The sequence below is a fragment of the Ranitomeya imitator genome, chromosome 3, assembly GCF_032444005.1.
Source record: "Ranitomeya imitator isolate aRanImi1 chromosome 3, aRanImi1.pri, whole genome shotgun sequence".
Lineage (NCBI taxonomy): Eukaryota > Metazoa > Chordata > Amphibia > Anura > Dendrobatidae > Ranitomeya > Ranitomeya imitator.
Genome location: NC_091284.1, coordinates 297772170 through 297791246, shown reverse-complemented (window position 1 = coordinate 297791246; position 19077 = coordinate 297772170). Strand labels below are relative to the sequence as shown.

Genomic DNA, 19077 nt, shown 5'->3' with positions numbered 1-19077 from the left:
TTTAGAGTGTAGGGTATAGAGTGTAGGGTATACAGTGTAGGGTGTAGAGTGTAGGGTATAGAGTGTAGGGTATAGAGTGTAGGGTATAGTGTGTAGGGTACAGAGTGTAGGGTATAAAGTGTAGAGTGTAGGGTATAGAGTGTAGGGTATAGAGTGTAGAGTGTAGGGTATAGAGTGTATGGTATAGAGTGTAGGGTGTAGAGTGTATGGTATAGAGTGTAGGGTATAGAGTGTAGAGTGTAGGGTATAGATTGTAGGGCATAGAGTGTAGGGTATAGAGTGTGGGGTGTAGAGTGTAGGGTATAGAGTGTAGGGTGTAGAGTGTAGGGTATAGAGTGTAGGGTATAGAGTGTAGGGTATAGAGTGTAGGGTACAGAGTGCAGGGTGTAGAGTGTAGGGTATAGAGTGTAGAGTGTAGGGTATAGAGTGTAGGGTATAGAGTGTAGGGTATAGAGTGTAGGGTATAGAGTGTGGAGTGTAGGGTATAGAGTGTAGAGTGTGGGGTATAGAGTGTAGGGTATAGAGTGTAGGGTGTAGAGTGTAGGGTATAGAGTGTAGAGTGTAGGGTATAGAGTGTAGGGTATAGAGTGTAGGGTATAGAGTGTAGGGTGTAGAGTGTAGGGTATAGAGTGTTGAGTGTAGGGTATAGAGTGTAGGGTATAGAGTGTAGCGTATAGTGCGTAGGGTGTAGGGTATAGAGTGTAGGGTATAGAGTGTAGGGTATAGAGTGTATGGTATAGAGCTTAGGGTGTAGAGTGTAGGGTATAGAGTGTAGAGTTTAGGGTATAGAGTGTGGGGCATAGAGTGTATGGTATACAGTGTAGAGTGTAGGGTATAGAGTGTATAGTGTAGGGTATAGAGTGTAGGGTATAGAGTGTATGGTATAGAGTGTAGGGTATAAAGTGTAGAGTGTAGGGTATAGAGTGTAGGGTATAAAGTGTATGGTATAGAGTGTAGGGTATAAAGTGTAGAGTGTAGGGTATAGAGTGTAGGGTATAGAGTGTAGGGTATAGAGTGTATGGTATAGAGTTGTGGAGATCAGACTGAACTAAAACAATCCATCTTGTCTTCTTCCTGAGAAATCTCGCTTACAACAAGATACATTTCTGCTGACTTGACATTTCCTTTTATGGAAGTAATCATGTGTGCATTCCTTCTTTCAATAGCAGCCTTTATTCACCTTCCAGATGATGTAACTTTCTACTGATAAAGACTGGTATAGATTGTTTATGTAAGAGATAGTGAAATATGAGCGCTTGTGCGCATGTCTGTAAAAGTATAATTCTTTTCTATATAAAGGGAGGGCAAAGCCCAGAGAGAGAGATGTGCTCCTGGGCTTCCCCTGTATATGATCACACAATACCTTGTTTGCGTGTCATTTACTCAGGATCCCTACCTCTAGTAAGCCAGGGACTGAGAAGGACTTAACATTTCTTTGGCGCACCGAACGGGGACCCGAGATGAGAGTATTTGCTCGAGATTCACCTGCGGATACGGACAACGGAGATCTGGGATAATGGACGGCAAATGAACTGAAAAACCTGGCCAGGTAAGAGACATTATTAGTTCTCTTTTATCTGCCTTGTATTATCCGAAAGATCTCTATGAGCCGTGTCACGCTGGGTTAGTCTAGTAGTGAGTAGATACCTATAAAACTCGGGTTACTATATTGTATAGATTTATGAGTCCTGTCCCTGGCAGTGTGTGAACAGTGTTAAGGTTGTGGTATGTTGTGAAAGAAGAGCAAAAGTGCGTAGAAAAATAAGCCGAAATAGTTGGGGTATAAGCCTTATACACGGAAGTCAGCCTAACTGGGTCATGTGGTTGCGTCCTTTCGGGGAGACCTCCGCCCATGCTTGACTCTCATTTAAGTGCTTAACCTCCTTCATTTCTGGATAAGGTTTGATAGAATGAGCCCAGGACGCGGGTCCATGAGCCTGGGACAAGTATGCTAACTGACACAGAAAGTTTTGTGATCTGTATGGTGTTGCTGGGTCTGTTTGCGTGCATAATAGCACTTATGTACATTCTGCACATTAGAAAGAATGGAGCAGATCAGCCCTTCAATATTTTAGCTCCCTAGGAGAGAAGGCAACGAGACATCACCTAGGATAAGTGATTGTCCAAACGTCACCTGGGGTAGAAATAGCTAATATTGAAAAAAAAAAAAAAGAAAAATGGGAAATAAACAGACAAAAACCGTCTTAGGACAAGTGGAAGCAGCAGATATCATACAGGAAAGATGTGGGAAGACAGTCAGAAGTCAGATTAGAAGGGTAAGAGAAAAATTGGGAATTTCAGAAGCACTTATGTTTAGCACTGAATGGGAAAGACTGAGTAAAGAACGAGGTGGAATTATCAAAGACAATGGGTGGGAAGAAATCATACACTGTATGATAGAGGTCTCAAAAACAGCTAAAGAGGAGAATTGGAAGTATGATCCAGACACTTCCAAATGGATTATGGGGAAGGGAAAAAGTTGTGACATAATCCCACCACCTTACCTAGATCCAAAAGCCCAATCATTTGTACCATCTGGAGGAGCAGAAGGAGGAAAACAATTTCCAGCCTTGTATCCCAATCTTGGTGGGGTAGGAGGATGGGTATGTTCACACTGTGGACAACAAAATCCAGATTGGAGAAATGATTGCCTAGTCTGTGGTACACCTAGACATGGCGCTGTACTTGCCCCTGTTAGGGTAGTACCAAGACCCTTTAGGGAACCTGGTGCTGACGGGGTAATGGGAACTAGATATCACCAGACCCGACAGTATTTTCCTTGGTCCCCTGCTGAAGGTATGTCCCTCCTGCATAATGCGCCTGATCCCACTCAATATCCCATCCGATTTGCACAATACATACAACAAATCATGCAGACTCATGCTGGGGTCTGGGCGGACGGGGAAGAATTATGTAGAATGAAAATGTCCCCCGGACTTTTTCAGGAATTATTGACACACCTACAGCCCAATAGACCAGTGGCAGAAGGGGGTGCCTTACAGACAGAAGCATCAGGTACCCAGTTCACAGAGGCATTAATAATTTTCATGAGAGAAAAACAGAGGGAAAGGGGATCTACGGGTGTGATTATGCAGAAATTTGGGCAAAGTATTGAAGAATATAGTCAAGAATTAGAAAATAGCTTTAGGGATGAAGGATTGGATTTGACTGATGCTTCAGTAAGGAGACTTTTTACAAAACAATTAATAGAGGGGCTAGATCCGAAAATCAGAGAAAAATTTAAATCCTCTACTCCAGATTGGAGAACAATTGAACAACCAAATATTGTGAAACAACGATGTTTAGGAATAGTCATGGATATGAGAGAGAATCGTAAGCCTGTTAGAATAGCACAAGCTAATACAGGAGGAAGAGTGAGACACAACTTTCCTTGCCACTACTGTAAAAAGCCAGGTCATTTCCAAAGAGAGTGCAGGAAGAAGTTGGCAGATATAAAGTCAGGCAAATTTGTTCCCAGAAATAACCCTCCCCAAACGGACAACCAGCAGAAATCTACCATCATAGATGGTCCCATACCAGATTCAGATTGACTCGATGTGTTACAAACTTCCCTACCAGCTAGAAGACCTATGATACAGGTGAATGTGGGGGGGAGAGAGATTCCATTTTTGATAGATACAGGTGCAACTTCCTCAATTTTGAATCAAGATTTTCTTCCGAATCCGGAAGATATTTCAGAACAAACAACTTTTGCTGAGGGTTATGATGGGGTAATTCGAACACTGCCATATACTGTGCCCCTAGAGGTCTCATTAGGACCTAAATGTTTTGCATCCAGATTTTTGTATGCCAGAGGTGCCCCAACATGTTTGTTAGGAACTGATGTCCTAAAGAAATTAGAAGCTAACATCAATTTTAGGGAAGATGGCACAGTTATACTGACTATCCCTGATGATGCAGAAACATTAGAACAATATGTTAGAATTCAGGCTTTTGAGGATTATGCTGAAGAAAAAGAGTACACCACAGATCTAGACCTCTCAATGGTCCCAGAAACACTGTGGGCACAGGGTGACACCGATGTGGGACTATTGCATATCTCTCCTGTAAAACTATCTGTGCAACCAGGAACTGTTCTCCCACAGCTCAGACAATACCCTGTGAGTGCCCAGCAGGAACTAGCGATTACAAAACAGATAGAGGGATATAAAGAGAAAGGAGTTTTGGTAGAGATACAATCACCTGCTAACACTCCTCTGTATCCAGTCAAAAAGAGAACTCTTGATAAGAGTTCTATGCCCAAATATCATATGGTACATGATTTAAGAGAAATAAACAAAGTTCTAGATCCAATCACCCCAGTTGTACCCAATCCTCATACGTTACTATCACAGATACCAGCCAGTTCTCAAGTATTTACTGTAATAGATCTTTCAAATGCATTTTTCTCGGTTCCTTTACACCAAGATAGTTGGCATTTGTTTGCATTTACATTTAAGGGCAAACAGTTGGCGTGGACACGCCTTCCACAGGGAATGATACACTCCCCTACTCTTTATTCAAATGCCCTACAAACAGTCCTTCAGAGGTTTGAACCCGAACCACAGGTAGTAATTTTGCAGTATGTGGATGACCTACTACTTTGCTGCCCAGATCTAGAAACTGCAGAAAGGTCCACTGTGAGTTTACTATGTTTTTTAGAAAAAGAAGGGTGTAAAGTGAATAGACAAAAGCTACAAGTTTGTCAGACCAAAGTGGTCTTTCTAGGTCATTGCATTTCTCAAGGTAAAAAGCATCTTACACCACAAAGAACTGAAGCAATAAGACAGATGAATGAGCCTAGAAATCATAAACAGCTACGAGCATTTTTAGGAATAGTGTCTCATTGTAGACAATGGATTATACATGCAAGTCAACTAATGCAACCACTGTATGACTGTGTAAAAAGTGAACCTTATTTGTTGACAAAAGAAGGTCAGATTTCGTTCCAACAATTAAAAGATGCCCTTGTTTCAGCTCCAGCGTTAGGGCTACCAGACTACACCAAACCGTTTCAGCTTATGGCTGCAGAAGTTGATTCCCATGCTACAGGAGTTCTTACCCAGAAGCATGCAGGGAAACAAAGACCAATTGCATATCTTTCAGCAAGGTTAGATCCCGTAGCTAGAGCAGCGCCAACCTGTGTACGTGTAGTTGTTGCTGTCTCACTATTGTTGGACAAAGCATCAGAAATTGTCCTAGAGCATCCACTCACAGTTCAAACTACACATGATGTTTATGGGATATTAAACCAGGTCCAACCAAAACACATTTCCATGGCCAGACATTTGCGGCTTCAGTGTTCTTTGCTGCTCCCCTCTACTATCACATTTGCTAGGCTTCAGACTCTCAATATAGCTACACTGCTACCTCTCGAGTCTGAAGGGGGGAATAAGGACACTGATACACACACAAATTTTTTCCCTACAGACACACATGATTGTACAGAGCTCATTTTACAAGAAACGGTAGGCTTACCCAATGTATCCGAAACACCACTTCAAAATCCAGATTTAGAGCTGTTTATAGATGGTAGTAGGTTTGCAGATGACACAGGTAACTTCCATACAGGGTATGCAGTTGTGTCAGAATCTGAAACTCTCAAAGCAGAACCACTTCCACCGAAACAGTCTGCACAAGAAGCAGAACTAACAGCATTGATTGAAGCTCTTAAAATAGCTGAGAACCAGACAGCTAATATATACACTGATTCTAGGTATGCACATGGTATTGTGTTTGATTTTGGAGTAATCTGGAGAGCTAGAGGTTACATGACAGCGTCAGGACAACCTGTAAAACATGCTTCTCTGATCAAACAGATCTTAGAGGCTGCACAAGAAACAAAAGAAGTAGCAGTAATCAAGGTAGCTGCACATGTGAGACTCGACACTAGGGAATCTAGGGGAAATGATAGGGCTGATAAAGCAGCCAAAGCAGCAGCAGTCAAACCCTTACAACAGGTTCATACTGTAAACCCCACAGAAAATACTGAAGATAGACTGAGACAAGCACAGGAAGATGCAGGAGAAGAGGAGAGGGACAGGTGGAAAAAGGAAGGGGCAGAAGAACAAGCGGGAATTTGGAAGAAAAATGGACTAATATGTCTACCTAGAGCCTGGTATCCGATTGTAGTTGGTGGACTGCACCACCCTACTCATGTGTCTGCAAATGCAATGACACTACTGGCAAAGCAAGTCTGGTTGGCTCCAGGTTTTGGCAACTATGCAAGAGACTATTGTGCTGCATGCGCTATATGCCTGACACATAATCCCGGACAGACAGCAAAGACCCCTATGAAGCACCACGTCCGACCTCTCTACCCGTTTCAGCGATTACAAATAGACTTTATCCAGCTGCCAAAAAGTAATGGGTATGAGTATGTGTTGGTATGTGTGGACATGTTCTCGGGGTGGCCAGAGGCCTATCCAGTTCGGAAGGCTTCAGCTAAAAACACTGCTGTAAAGCTAGTTGCCGAACTGATACCCCGTTACGGTCTCCCTGAAGTGATCGAGTCAGATAGGGGTACTCATTTTACTGGAGAAATATTTCAAAATGTACTGAAAATGTTGGGTGTTGAAAGTCAGTTACACACTCCGTATCATCCTCAAAGTTCTGGTAAGGTAGAACGCATGAATGGAACTTTAAAATTAAAAATACAGAAAGCCATGGCTGAAACAGGAAAGCCTTGGACAGAATGCCTTTCACTGGCCCTTTACTCAATACGCAATACCCCAAGGGGTAAGACTAAACTGTCTCCATATGAAATTTTGTTTGGCAGGACTGCCAATTTAGGATGTTATTTTCCACAGCAACTTGTGTTAAATATTGAGTCATTGACTTCTTATGTGCAAAATCTTCAGAAACAATTAACTAAGGTGCATGCACAAGTTTTTGCTTCCCTTCCAGATCCTGACAACACAGAAGGAAGTCACAAGTTGGAACCAGGTGATCAAGTCTATGTAAAAAGACACACCAGAAAGGCTCTAGAACCAAGGTTTGACGGATCCTTCCAAGTCCTGTTGACAACACCTACATCAGTCAAGCTTGAAGGAAAGGCATCATGGATACATGCAAGCCATTGCAAGAAAAGCAGTATAAACTCATGATATTGATGTTAATAATGATAACCTCAACGGAGGCGTGGGATAGACTGAATTCTCTAGCCCCTTTGAACAATAGATTCGTACAACATCATAGAAAATTAGTGCATGACTTGTTAAACAATACACAAACCCTGACAGATTGTTGGATCTGTACCCATTACTTATTGCAAAACAAAGAAAAGGTTGCGAGAGTTAAACGGAAGAATTAATACTAGATTTGATTCTCTTATTGAATACAAGCATGTACATGTGTAATACCAAATAAAGGCTTTGTCTTTGGCCCTGTGGTAATAAAATAAATAAAAGAAAATGTCAAAGGGGGGAATTGTGGAGATCAGACTGAACTAAAACAATCCATCTTGTCTTCTTCCTGAGAAATCTCGCTTACAACAAGATACATTTCTGCTGACTTGACATTTCCTTTTATGGAAGTAATCATGTGTGCATTCCTTCTTTCAATAGCAGCCTTTATTCACCTTCCAGATGATGTAACTTTCTACTGATAAAGACTGGTATAGATTGTTTATGTAAGAGATAGTGAAATATGAGCGCTTGTGCGCATGTCTGTAAAAGTATAATTCTTTTCTATATAAAGGGAGGGCAAAGCCCAGAGAGAGAGATGTGCTCCTGGGCTTCCCCTGTATATGATCACACAATACCTTGTTTGCGTGTCATTTACTCAGGATCCCTACCTCTAGTAAGCCAGGGACTGAGAAGGACTTAACAGAGTGTAGGGTATAAAGTGTAGAGTGTAGGGTATAGAGTGTAGGGTATAGAGTGTAGGGTGTAGGGTATCGAGTGTAGGGTATAGAGTGTAGGGTATAGAGTGTATGGTATAGAGTGTAGGGTATAGAGTGTATGGTATAGAGTGTAGGGTATAGAGTGTAGGGTATAGAGTGTAGGGTATAGAGTGTATGGTATAGAGTGTAGGGTATAGAGTGTAGAGTGTAGGGTATAGAGTGTAGGGTATAGATTGTAGGGTTTAGATTGTAGGGTATAGAGTGTAGGGTATAGGGTATAGAGTGTATGGTGTAGTGTGTAGGGTATAGAGTGTATAGTGTAGGGTATAGAGTGTAGGGTATAAAGTGTAGGGTATAGAGTGTAGAGTGTAGGGTATAGAGTGTATGGTATAGAGTGTAGGGTGTAGAGTGTATGGTATAGAGTGTAGGGTATAGAGTGTAGAGTGTATGGTATAGAGTGTAGTGTATAGAGTGTAGGGTATAGAGTGTATGTTATAGAGTGTAGGGTATAGTGTGTAGAGTGTAGGGTATAGAGTTTAGAGTGTAGGGTATAGAGTGTAGGGTGTAGAGTGTAGGGTATAGAGTGTAGGGTATAGAGTGTAGGGTATAGAGTGTATGGTATAGAGTGTAGAGTGTAGGGTATAGAGTGTAGGGTATAGAGTGTAGAGTGTAGGGTATAGAGTGTATGGTATAGTGTAGGGTATAGAGTGTAGGGTATAAAGTGTAGAGTGTAGGGTATAGAGTAGGGTATAGAGTGTAGAGTGTAGGGTATAGAGTGTATGGTATAGAGTGTAGGGTGTAGAGTGTATGGTATAGAGTGTAGGGTATAGAGTGTAGAGTGTAGGGTATAGAGTGTAGGGTATAGAGTGTAGCGTATAGAGCGTAGGGTGTAGGGTATAGAGTGTAGGGTATAGAGTGTGGAGTGTAGGGTATAGAGTGTATGGTATAGAGCTTAGGGTGTAGAGTGTAGGGTATAGAGTGTAGAGTTTAGGGTATAGAGTGTGGGGCATAGAGTGTATGGTATACAGTGTATAGTGTAGGGTATAGAGTGTATAGTGTAGGGTATAGAGTGTAGGGTATAGAGTGTAGGGTATAGAGTGTATGGTATAGAGTGTAGGGTATAAAGTGTAGAGTGTAGGGTATAGAGTGTAGGGTATAGAGTGTATGGTATAGAGTGTAGGGTATAAAGTGTAGAGTGTAGGGTATAGAGTGTAGGGTATAGAGTGTAGGGTATAAAGTGTAGAGTGTAGGGTATAGAGTGTAGGGTATAGAGTGTAGGGTGTAGGGTATAGAGTGTAGGGTATAGAGTGTAGGGTATATAGTGTAGGCTATAGAGTGTAGGGTATAGAGTGTAGAGTGTAGTGTATAGAGTGTAGGGAATAGAGTGCATGGTATAGAGTGTAGAGTATAGAGTTTAGGGTATAAAGTGTATGGTATAGAGTGTAGGGTGTAGAGTGTATGGTATAGAGTGTAGGGTATATAGTGTAGAGTGTAGGCTATAGAGTGTAGGGTATAGAGTGTAGAGTGTAGTGTATAGAGTGTAGGGTATAGAGTGTATGGTATAGAGTGTAGTGTATAGAGTGTAGAGTGTAGGGTATAGATTGTAGGGTATAGAGTGTATGGTATATAGTGTATGGTATAGAGTGTAGAGTGTAGGGTATAGAGTGTAGGGTATAGATTGTAGGGTATAGATTGTAGGGTATAGATTGTAGGGTATAGAGTGTAGGGTATAGGGTATAGAGTGTATGGTGTAGTGTGTAGGGTATAAAGTGTATAGTGTAGGCTATAGAGTGTAGGGTATAGAGTGTAGGGTATAGAGTGTAGAGTGTAGGGTATAGAGTGTATGGTATAGAGTATAGGGTGTAGAGTGTATGGTATAGAGTGTAGGGTATAGAGTGTAGAGTGTATGTTATAGAGTGTAGGGTATAGTGTGTAGAGTGTAGGGTATAGAGTTTAGAGTGTAGGGTATAGAGTGTAGGGTATACAGTGTAGAGTGCAGGGTATAGAGTGTAGGGTAAAGAGTGTATGGTATAGAGTGTAGGGTATAGAGTGTATGGTGTAGAGTTTAGGGTATAAAGTGTAGAGTGTAGGGTATAGAGTGTAGGGTGTAGAGTGTATGGCATAGAGTGTATGGTATAGAGTGTAGGGTGTAGAGTGTATGGTATAGAGTGTAGAGTGTAAGGCATAGAGTGTAGGGCATAGAGTGTAGGGTATAGAGTGTAGGGTGTAGGGTATAGAACGTAGGGTGTAGAGTGCAGGGTGTAGAGTGTAGAGTGTATGGTATAGAGTGTAGGGTATAGAGTGTAGGGTATAGAGTGTAGGGTAGAGAGTGTAGAGTATAGAGTGTAGGGATTAGAGTGTAGGGTATAGAGTGTAGAGTGTAGGGTATAGAGTGTATGGTATAGAGTGTAGGGTATAGAGTGTAGGGTGTAGAGTGTAGGGTATAGAGTGTAGGGTAAAGAGTGTAGAGTGTAGGGTATAAAGTGTAGTGTATAGAGTGTAGTGTATAGAGTGTAGGGTACAGAGTGTAGGGTATAGAGTGTAGGGTATAGAGTGTAGAGTGTAGGGATTAGAGTGTAGGGATTAGAGTGTAGGGTATAGAGTGTAGGGTATAGAGTGTAGGGTATAGAGTGTAGAGTATAGAGTATAGAGTGTAGGGTATAGAGTGTAGAGTGTAGGGTATAGAGTGTAGAGTGTATGGTATAGAGTGTAGGGTATAGAGTGTAGGGTATAGAGTGTATGTTATAGAGTGTAGGGTATAGAGTGTAGAGTATAGAGTTTAAAGTGTAGGGTATAGAGTGTAGGGTTTAGAGTGTAGAGTGTAGGGTATAGAGTGTAGGGTATAGAGTGTAGGGTATAGAGTGTAGGGTATAGAGTGTAGAGTGTAGGGTATAGAGTGTAGGGTATAGACTGTAGGGTATAGAGTGTAGGGTATAGAGTGTAGGGTACAGAGTGTAGAGTGTAGGGTATAGAGTGTACGGTATAGAGTGTAGGGTATAGAGTGTAGAGTGTAGGGTATAGAGTGTAGGGTATAGAGTGTAGGGTCTAGAGTGTAGGGTGTAAGGTGTAGAGTGTAGGGTATAGTGTAGGGTATAGAGTGTAGGGTATATAGTGTAGAGTGTAGGGATTAGAGTGTAGGGTATAGAGTGTAGGGTATAGAGTGTAGGGTATAGAGTAGACTGTAGAGTGTAGGGTATAGAGTGTAGAGTGTAGGGGATAGAATGTAGGGTAAAGAGTGTAAGGTATAGAGTGTAGAGTGTAGGGTATAGAGTGTAGGGTATAGAGTGTAGGGTATAGAGTGTAAGGTATAGAGTGTAGAGTGTAGGGTATAGAGTGTAGGGTATAGAGTGTAGAGTGTAGGGTATAGAGTGTAGGGTATAGAGTGTAGGGTATAGAGTGTAGAGTGTAGGGTATAGAGTGTATGGTATAGAGTTTAGGGTGTGGAGTGTAAGGTATAGAGTGTAGAGTTTAGGGTATAGAGTGTGGGGCATAGAGTGTATGGTATACAGTGTAGAGTGTAGGGTATAGAGTGTATAGTGTAGGGTATAGAGTGTAGGGTATAGAGTGTATGGTATAGAGTGTAGGGTATAAAGTGTAGAGTGTAGGGTATAGAGTGTAGGGTATAGAGTGTATGGTATATAGTGTAGGGTATAAAGTGTAGAGTGTAGGGTATAGAGTGTAGGGTATAGAGTGTAGAGTGTAGGGTATAGAGTGTATGGTATAGAGTGTAGGGTGTAGAGTGTATGGTATAGAGTGTAGGGTATAGAGTGTAGAGTGTAGGGTATAGAGTGTAGGGCATAGAGTGTAGGGTATAGAGTGTGGGGTGTAGAGTGTAGGGTATAGAGTGTAGGGTGTAGAGTGTAGGGTATAGAGTGTAGGGTATAGAGTGTAGGGTATAGAGTGTAGGGTACAGAGTGCAGGGTGTAGAGTGTAGGGTATAGAGTGTAGAGTGTAGGGTATAGAGTGTAGGGTATAGAGTGTAGGGTATAGAGTGTAGGGTATAGAGTGTAGAGTGTAGGGTATAGAGTGTAGAGTGTGGGGTTTAGAGTGTAGGGTATAGAGTGTAGGGTATAGAGTGTAGGGTATAGAGTATAGAGTGTAGAGTGTAGGGTACAGAGTGTAGGGTACAGAGTGCAGGGTGTAGAGTGTAGGGTATAGAGTGTAGAGTGTAGGGTATAGAGTGTAGGGTATAGAGTGTAGGGTATAGAGTGTAGGGTGTAGAGTGTAGGGTATAGAGTGTTGAGTGTAGGGTATAGAGTGTAGAGTATAGAGTATAGAGTGTAGGGTATAGAGTGTAGAGTGTAGGGTATAGAGTGTAGAGTGTATGGTATAGAGTGTAGGGTATAGAGTGTAGGGTATAGAGTGTATGTTATAGAGTGTAGGGTATAGAGTGTAGAGTATAGAGTTTAAAGTGTAGGGTATAGAGTGTAGGGTTTAGAGTGTAGAGTGTAGGGTATAGAGTGTAGGGTATAGAGTGTAGGGTATAGAGTGTAGGGTATAGAGTGTAGAGTGTAGGGTATAGAGTGTAGGGTATAGACTGTAGGGTATAGAGTGTAGGGTATAGAGTGTAGGGTACAGAGTGTAGAGTGTAGGGTATAGAGTGTACGGTATAGAGTGTAGGGTATAGAGTGTAGAGTGTAGGGTACAGAGTGTAGGGTATAGAGTGTAGGGTATAGAGTGTAGGGTGTAAGGTGTAGAGTGTAGGGTATAGAGTGTAGGGTATAGAGTGTAGGGTATAGAGTGTAGGGTGTAAGGTGTAGAGTGTAGGGTATAGAGTGTAGGGTATAGAGTGTAGGGTATAGACTGTAGGGTATAGAGTGTAGGGTATAGAGTGTAGGGTATAGAGTGTAGAGTGTAGGCTATAGAGTGTAGGGTATAGAGTGTAGAGTGTAGGGTATAGAGTGTAGGGTATAGAGCGTAGGGTATAGAGTGTAGAGTGTAGGGTATAGAGTGAAGGGTATAGAATGCAGGGTGTAGAGTGTAGGGTCTAGATTGTATGGTATAGAGTGTAGGGTATAAAGTGTAGAGTGTAGGGCATAGAGTGTATAGTGTAGGGTATAGAGTGTAGGGTATAAAGTGTAGGGTATAGAGTGTAGGGTATAGAGTGTAGAGTGTAGGGTATAGAGTGTATGCTATAGAGTGTATGGTGTAGAGTGTATGGTATAGAGTGTAGGGTATAGAGTGTAGAGTGTATGGTATAGAGTGTAGGGTATAGAGTGTAGGGTATAGAGTGTATGTTATAGAGTGTAGGGTATTGAGTGTAGAGTGTAGGGTATAGAGTTTAGAGTGTAGGGTATAGAGTATAGGGTATAGAGTGTAAGGTATAGAGTTTAGGGTGTAGAGTGTAGGGTATAGAGTGTAGAGTGTAGGGTATAGAGTGTAGGGTATATAGTTTAGAGTGTAGGGTATAGAGTGTATGGTATAGAGTGTAGGGTGTAGAGTGTATGGTATAGAGTGTAGGGTATAGAGTGTAGAGTGTAGTGTATAGAGTGTAAGGTATAGAGTGTAGAGTGTAGGGTATAGAGTGTAGGGTATAGAATATAGGGTATAGAGTGTAAGGTATAGAGTGTAGAGTGTAGGGTATAGAGTGTAGGGATTAGAGTGTAGGGTATAGAGTGTATGGTATAGAGTGTAGGGTATAGAGTGTAGGGTATAGAGTGTAGGGATTAGAGTGTAGGGATTAGAGTGTAGGGTATAGAGTGTAGGGTATAGAGTGTATGGTATAGAGTGTAGGGTATAGAGTGTATGGTGTAAAGTGTAGGGTATAGAGTGTAGAGTGTAGGGTATAGAGTGTAGAGTGTAGGGTATAGAGTGTAGTGTATAGAGTGTAGGGTATAAAGTGTAGGGTATAGAGTGTAGGGTATAGAGTGTAGAGTGTAGGGTATAGAGTGTAGGGTATAGAGTGTAGGGTATAGAGTGTAGGGTATAGAGTGTAGGGTATAGAGAGTAGGGTATAGAGTGTAGAGTGTAGGGTATAGAGTGTATGGTATAGAGTGTAGGGATTAGAGTGTAGGGATTAGAGTGTAGGGTATAGAGTGTAGGGTATAGAGTGTAGAGTTGAAAACACAAAAAAGTACAGTAAAACCAAAAACACTCTGTTGCAAAAAAATCACAGTGGACAGCAAGTGCTAGTAAAAAGATGGAAAAAACAGGGTATTTGGTTGATACGTTTTTTGCAAAAGGGTATAGAGTGTAGTGTATAGAGTGTAGGGTATAGAGTGTAGGGTCTAGAGTGTAGGGTATAGAGTGTAGGGTGTAGGGATTAGAGTGTAGGGTATAGAGTGTAGGGTATAGAGTGTAGAGTGTAGGGTATAGAGTGTAGGGTATAGTGTAGGGTATAGAGTGTAGGGTATAGAGTGTAGGGTATAGAGTAGACTGTAGAGAGTAGGGTATAGAGTGTAGAGTGTAGGGGATAGAATGTAGGGTAAAGAGTGTAAGGTATAGAGTGTAGAGTGTAGGGTATAGAGTGTAGGGTATAGAGTGTAGGGTATAGAGTGTAAGGTATAGAGTGTAGAGTGTAGGGTATAGACTGTAGGGTATAGAGTGTAGAGTGTAGGGTATAGAGTGTAGGGTATAGAGTGTAGGGTATAGAGTGTAGAGTGTAGGGTATAGAGTGTATGGTATAGAGTTTAGGGTGTGGAGTGTAAGGTATAGAGTGTAGAGTTTAGGGTATAGAGTGTGGGGCATAGAGTGTATGGTATACAGTGTAGAGTGTAGGGTATAGAGTGTATAGTGTAGGGTATAGAGTGTAGGGTATAGAGTGTATGGTATAGAGTGTAGGGTATAAAGTGTAGAGTGTAGGGTATAGAGTGTAGGGTATAGAGTGTATGGTATATAGTGTAGGGTATAAAGTGTAGAGTGTAGGGTATAGAGTGTAGGGTATAGAGTGTAGAGTGTAGGGTATAGAGTGTATGGTATAGAGTGTAGGGTGTAGAGTGTATGGTATAGAGTGTAGGGTATAGAGTGTAGAGTGTAGGGTATAGAGTGTAGGGCATAGAGTGTAGGGTATAGAGTGTGGGGTGTAGAGTGTAGGGTATAGAGTGTAGGGTGTAGAGTGTAGGGTATAGAGTGTAGGGTATAGAGTGTAGGGTATAGAGTGTAGGGTACAGAGTGCAGGGTGTAGAGTGTAGGGTATAGAGTGTAGAGTGTAGGGTATAGAGTGTAGGGTATAGAGTGTAGGGTATAGAGTGTAGGGTATAGAGTGTAGAGTGTAGGGTATAGAGTGTAGAGTGTGGGGTATAGAGTGTAGGGTATAGAGTGTAGGGTATAGAGTGTAGGGTATAGAGTATAGAGTGTAGAGTGTAGGGTACAGAGTGTAGGGTACAGAGTGCAGGGTGTAGAGTGTAGGGTATAGAGTGTAGAGTGTAGGGTATAGAGTGTAGGGTATAGAGTGTAGGGTATAGAGTGTAGGGTGTAGAGTGTAGGGTATAGAGTGTTGAGTGTAGGGTATAGAGTGTAGGGTATAGAGTGTAGCGTATAGTGCGTAGGGTGTAGCGTATAGAGTGTAGGGTATAGAGTGTAGGGTATAGAGTGTATGGTATAGAGCTTAGGGTGTAGAGTGTAGGGTATAGAGTGTAGAGTTTAGGGTATAGAGTGTGGGGCATAGAGTGTATGGTATACAGTGTAGAGTGTAGGGTATAGAGTGTATAGTGTAGAGTGTATAGTGTAGGGTATAGAGTGTAGGGTATAAAGTGTAGAGTGTAGGGTATAGAGTGTAGGGTATAAAGTGTATGGTATAGAGTGTAGGGTATAAAGTGTAGAGTGTAGGGTATAGAGTGTAGGGTATAGAGTGTAGGGTATAGAGTGTATGGTATAGAGTGTAGGGTATAAAGTGTAGAGTGTAGGGTATAGAGTGTAGGGTATAGAGTGTAGGGTGTAGGGTATCGAGTGTAGGGTATAGAGTGTAGGGTAAAGAGTGTATGGTATAGAGTGTAGGGTATAGAGTGTATGGTATAGAGTGTAGGGTATAGAGTGTAGGGTATAGAGTGTAGGGTATAGAGTGTATGGTATAGAGTGTAGGGTATAGAGTGTAGAGTGTAGGGTATAGAGTGTAGGGTATAGATTGTAGGGTTTAGATTGTAGGGTATAGAGTGTAGGGTATAGGGTATAGAGTGTATGGTGTAGTGTGTAGGGTATAGAGTGTATAGTGTAGGGTATAGAGTGTAGGGTATAGAGTGTAGGGTATAGAGTGTAGAGTGTAGGGTATAGAGTGTATGGTATAGAGTGTAGGGTGTAGAGTGTATGGTATAGAGTGTAGGGTATAGAGTGTAGAGTGTATGGTATAGAGTGTAGTGTATAGAGTGTAGGGTATAGAGTGTATGTTATAGAGTGTAGGGTATAGTGTGTAGAGTGTAGGGTATAGAGTTTAGAGTGTAGGGTATAGAGTGTAGGGTGTAGAGTGTAGGTTTAGAGTGTAGGGTATAGAGTGTAGGGTATAGAGTGTAGGGTATAGAGTGTATGGTATAGAGTGTAGAGTGTAGGGTATAGAGTGTAGGGTATAGAGTGTAGAGTGTAGGGTATAGAGTGTATGGTATAGAGTGTAGGGTATAGAGTGTAGGGTATAAAGTGTAGAGTGTAGGGTATAGAGTAGGGTATAGAGTGTAGAGTGTAGGGTATAGAGTGTATGGTATAGAGTGTAGGGTGTAGAGTGTATGGTATAGAGTGTAGGGTATAGAGTGTAGAGTGTAGGGTATAGAGTGTAGGGTATAGAGTGTAGCGTATAGAGCGTAGGGTATAGAGTGTAGGGTATAGAGTGTGGAGTGTAGGGTATAGAGTGTATGCTATAGAGCTTAGGGTGTAGAGTGTAGGGTATAGAGTGTAGAGTTTAGGGTATAGAGTGTGGGGCATAGAGTGTATGGTATACAGTGTAGAGTGTAGGGTATAGAGTGTATAGTGTAGGGTATAGAGTGTAGGGTATAGAGTGTAGGGTATAGAGTGTATGGTATAGAGTGTAGGGTATAAAGTGTAGAGTGTAGTGTATAGAGTGTAGGGTATAGAGTGTATGGTATAGAGTGTAGGGTATAAAGTGTAGAGTGTAGGGTATAGAGTGTAGGGTATAGAGTGTAGGGTATAAAGTGTAGAGTGTAGGGTATAGAGTGTAGGGTATAGAGTGTAGGGTGTAGGGTATAGAGTGTAGGGTATAGAGTGTAGGGTATATAGTGTAGGCTATAGAGTGTAGGGTATAGAGTGTAGAGTGTAGTGTATAGAGTGTAGGGAATAGAGCGCATGGTATAGAGTGTAGAGTATAGAGTTTAGGGTATAAAGTGTATGGTATAGAGTGTAGGGTGTAGAGTGTATGGTATAGAGTGTAGGGTATATAGTGTAGAGTGTAGGCTATAGAGTGTAGGGTATAGAGTGTAGAGTGTAGTGTATAGAGTGTAGGGTATAGAGTGTATGGTATAGAGTGTAGGGTATAGAGTGTAGAGTGTAGGGTATAGATTGTAGGGTATAGAGTGTATGGTATATAGTGTATGGCATAGAGTGTAGAGTGTAGGGTATAGAGTGTAGGGTATAGATTGTAGGGTATAGATTGTAGGGTATAGATTGTAGGGTATAGAGTGTAGGGTATAGGGTATAGAGTGTATGGTGTAGTGTGTAGGGTATAGAGTGTATAGTGTAGGGTATAGAGTGTAGGGTATAGAGTGTAGGGTATAGAGTGTAGAGTGCAGGGTATAGAGTGTATGGTATAGAGTATAGGGTGTAGAGTGTATGGTATAGAGTGTAGGGTATAGAGTGTAGAGTGTATGTTATAGAGTGTAGGGTATAGTGTGTAGAGTGTAGGGTATAGAGTTTAGAGTGTAGGGTATAGAGTGTAGGGTATACAGTGTAGAGTGTAGCGTATAGAGTGAAGGGTAAAGAGTGTATGGTATAGAGTGTAGGGTATAGAGTGTATGGTGTAGAGTTTAGGGTATAAATTGTAGAGTGTAGGGTATAGAGTGTAGGGTGTAGAGTGTATGGCATAGAGTGTATGGTATAGAGTGTAGGGTGTAGAGTGTATGGTATAGAGTGTAGAGTGTAAGGCATAGAGTGTAGGGCATAGAGTGTAGGGTATAGAGTGTAGGGTGTAGGGTATAGAACGTAGGGTGTAGAGTGCAGAGTTTAGAGTGTAGAGTGTAGGGTATAGAGTGTAGGGTATAGAGTGTAGGGTATAGAGTGTAGGGTAGAGAGTGTAGAGTATAGAGTGTAGGGATTAGAGTGTAGGGTATAGAGTGTAGAGTGTAGGGTATAGAGTGTATGGTATAGAGTGTAGGGTATAGAGTGTAGGGTGTAGAGTGTAGGGTATAGAGTGTAGGGTATAGAGTGTAGAGTGTAGGGTATAGAGTGTAGTGTATAGAGTGTAGTGTATAGAGTGTAGGGTATAGAGTGTAGGGTATAGAGTGTAGGGTATAGAGTGTAGAGTGTAGGGATTAGAGTGTAGGGATTAGAGTGTAGGGTATAGAGTGTAGGGTATAGAGTGTAGGGTATAGAGTGTAGAGTATAGAGTGTAGAGTGTAGGGTATAGAGTGTAGAGTGTAGGGTATAGAGTGTAGAGTGTATGGTATAGAGTGTAGGGTATAGAGTGTAGGGTATAGAGTGTATGTTATAGAGTGTAGGGTATAGAGTGTAGAGTATAGAGTTTAAAGTGTAGGGTATAGAGTGTAGGGTTTAGAGTGTAGAGTGTAGGGTATAGAGTGTAGGGTATAGAGTGTAGGGTATAGAGTGTAGGGTATAGAGTGTAGAGTGTAGGGTATAGAGTGTAGGGTATAGACTGTAGGGTATAGAGTGTAGGGTATAGAGTGTAGGGTACAGAGTGTAGAGTGTAGGGTATAGAGTGTAGGGTATAGAGTGTAGGGTATAGAGTGTAGAGTGTAGGGTATAGAGTGTAGGGTATAGAGTGTAGGGTATAGAGTGTAGGGTGTAAGGTGTAGAGTGTAGGGTATAGAGTGTAGGGTATAGAGTGTAGGGTATAGACTGTAGGGTATAGAGTGTAGGGTATAGAGTGTAGAGTGTAGGCTATAGAGTGTAGGGTATAGAGTGTAGAGTGTAGGGTATAGAGTGTAGGGTATAGAGTGTAGGGTATAGAGCGTAGGGTATAGAGTGTAGAGTGTAGGGTATAGAGTGAAGGGTATAGAATGCAGGGTGTAGAGTGTAGGGTCTAGATTGTAGGGTATAAAGTGTAGGGTATAAAGTGTAGAGTGTAGGGCATAGAGTGTATAGTGTAGGGTATAGAGTGTAGGGTATAAAGTGTAGGGTAT

At 41.8% G+C, this 19077-nt stretch overlaps 1 long non-coding RNA gene across 1 annotated transcript; it reads left to right on the top strand.

Annotated features, from left to right (window-relative positions):
• The first annotated feature begins 1036 nt into the window (after window positions 1-1036).
• On the top strand, window positions 1037-7413 carry LOC138669796 (uncharacterized). Its single transcript, XR_011319232.1, has 2 exons — window positions 1037-1549; window positions 6907-7413. It is a non-coding gene; the product is annotated as an uncharacterized lncRNA (long non-coding RNA).
• Window positions 7414-19077: the final 11664 nt, after the last annotated feature.